Consider the following 2,848-nt stretch of genomic DNA (forward strand, 5'->3'; position numbering starts at 1 on the left):
GGGGGAATTGGCCTGATTTATGCTTTGTCGTGCCACTGGATGATGGACTGCAAGGTCAGAAGATTTGACACAATTCTTCACAAATGAACTGTTTTATATTTTTGTTGGGTAAGAACTCTGCCCTTCGAATAGAGTTTTCAGTGGCGTGAAGTAGGTTTTTGAGGACGCACGGAGCGAGATAAGAGGAGAGCCTTGGTTGGAGAAACAAGAATACCTAATATCGTTAGAGACTGAAGACTTATTGCGGTCAAATACCTGCCTTGTCTTGCATAAAAAAAACTTCAGACTGTTCTGAGTATAGTTTTGTATACCGTCGTCCGTAAATGATAAATAAAATGTAAAGATAAATACTAGGTACTTTGATTTTATTGGAAGTAAAACACATTAGTAGAATTAATAAATACCTAAACGAAACAAATTTCTAAATTGCGTAACTTCGATCCTCAATTTTCTACTCATTTTACAGCCTATTTGCTTTTGGTCATAAAATAAAACAACATTCACATCAGGTTCACGTAGGTGCTTTCCTTTATTAGAGTTTATTTTCCTGCTCTAACATGAAATGGTTTTATGTGGTCATCTAAACTTATATTAGATTCGTAAAGCCGGCGGAGCCTTTTCAGTCTTTAAAATAGACGTATTTCTAATGGCCAATTCACATGTCAACTGAAGAACTGTGTTCATCATCAAGTGTACACGATTCTTCTTTTTTATAGACGTATGATAGTTAATAAATAAATTGCTTCCTAAGAGTAGTTTAGTCGGGCAGTTGATCAGTATGGGCATGTATGGGAGTGCGCACACTACGCCGATTCGATTTGGCCGATTCTTCATACAATTTAAAATCGGGCACAACTATCGGCCGACGAAAAATTAACGGTGTGCGCCTACTCTAAGAAAAGTTTTGTACAGTCAGCTTAAAATATTTCGAGACACCAAAAATGGCGAAAAAGTTGACAACAACCTTTTTCCAATTGTAAAAAAGATATTGCGAACTTTTTGGCTACTTTGGGGGTCACGAACTATTTGACGTTTGACTGTACGTGCGACAGTACCTACATCAAGTTAAACACCCTGTCATCTTGGGAATTTGTAATAAATATTGTATTTTACTGAACTAGTAATGTAATGGCACATCTCTGTGTAATGGGCTGCACCATCTTACTTTATACTAACAAACGTCAAAAGCCTGTCAAACGCCATACAAATACACCAGTTATGGTTAAAGTTACGTTAAAAATATTGGTGGCATACTACGACGTTCGGTTTGAAAGGGTTAAGAAAACTTAGTGAAACTACGTTCATTCCTTTTCAAGTTTTCACTGAAGCTTTTAGTGCTAACAGCAATATTAATAAATCGGACACATGATGTTATGGTAGCGGTATTAATGGATAGAAAGCATTTACAGTAAATAGATAAAATGGACTTCTTAGAAATAGAATGGATATTGCAGGGTATTTTATACTTTAGGAAGGCTTTATACGGAGGTGACAAATAATCCTAGTAGCAATGATTAGGGCTTATAGGTATCTAAATAAATATCTGAATCCACGCCCTTCCTAGGATAGGTTTTGTGCACTGACTTTCACCATATAAAGCGGTTTATATTCTTCTTTTGGTCAACAAACTCGTAGTGCTGTCACATAACACTTGGTTTTGTCATTTGTGGTTTTTTGACTCTCTAGCATTAGCTACTATTACTTGTATAATGTCTTTCGGCTGAAACGAACGAACGAACTTGTATAATATGAAACTGTAAAAGGAATAAATATAAATTAGCAATTAAAACAATTAAATGGTATAGATAAACAAAATTGATACTGATATTCAAATCAACGAGTAAATTCAATGAAATGGGACTTATTAATCGTTTATTTCTCTAATCAAAAAGACGGTTCGTGACATTGATAAAATTATACTGGGACATGTAAAAGCCTATAGGTATGTAGAAAACAAATTACTTTTATAACCATTGTAAAACTATTTATGATAAATTAAGTTTCAAGAGACCATCATGAAAAGGCTTTAACAAGTTATCTGTCCTATAAAATGGTCTGATACTATTACATTACTTTGCTGTTTACTCAACTGTGGTACATGCAAAAGGTTGATTTAGAATCGAGGTTTAAAGGCACAGTTACACTATGATTGAACAGAAGCGCGAGCACACACGCCGAAGTATGGGCGACACACGGCAAAACCAACTGAAGTGCGTGTTTACACTATACAGTCCGATCGAGCTAACTGCGCACCTCGCTAGAATACGACTATCCTTCCCTTACCCACACAACTCCCCGCGTTCGCTCCGTCCTTACCAGTGTCGATGTGACGTCACGACTGCCATGTGCTCAATTAACTCTACCGTGGTGACTGATTTTGTTCCGGCGATTCTTCTCATGGGCACAAAAAAAAATTGTGGTAGGGCCCAAAACCTTATCTTTTGGGCCCTACCAGTAATTTCTTTTTAATTAGGATATATGTAAAGTGCCCTTTAAGGGCTACTTTTTTAATAATTATTTTTGCAAAAATACTGGTCTAAACTGAATAAGATATGTTTGATTTTGATTTTGACCGGGTCTCGATCTATTCCCCGCATAGTGTAACCGCGCCATAAAGTGTAGTACTGGGATAAGTAGCAGCCTTTCCCGCGAATATCTAAAAAAGGCAGTGAACATAAAACGTTTTAGCGACTTGCCACTGCGTTTTATTTAGCCATTACAAAATTACGATTATTGCCCACTTTATGCATGCTATGACACAAATACATTAAAAAGCAGTTTCCCTAATAATAGTTACATTTACATGGATTAGATGCAAATTAACATTAGATATTACGAAAATTAACAT

This window comes from Ostrinia furnacalis, unplaced genomic scaffold (assembly GCF_004193835.3).
Source record: "Ostrinia furnacalis isolate ACB-3 unplaced genomic scaffold, ASM419383v2 OfSCF0526, whole genome shotgun sequence".
NCBI lineage: Eukaryota > Metazoa > Arthropoda > Insecta > Lepidoptera > Crambidae > Ostrinia > Ostrinia furnacalis.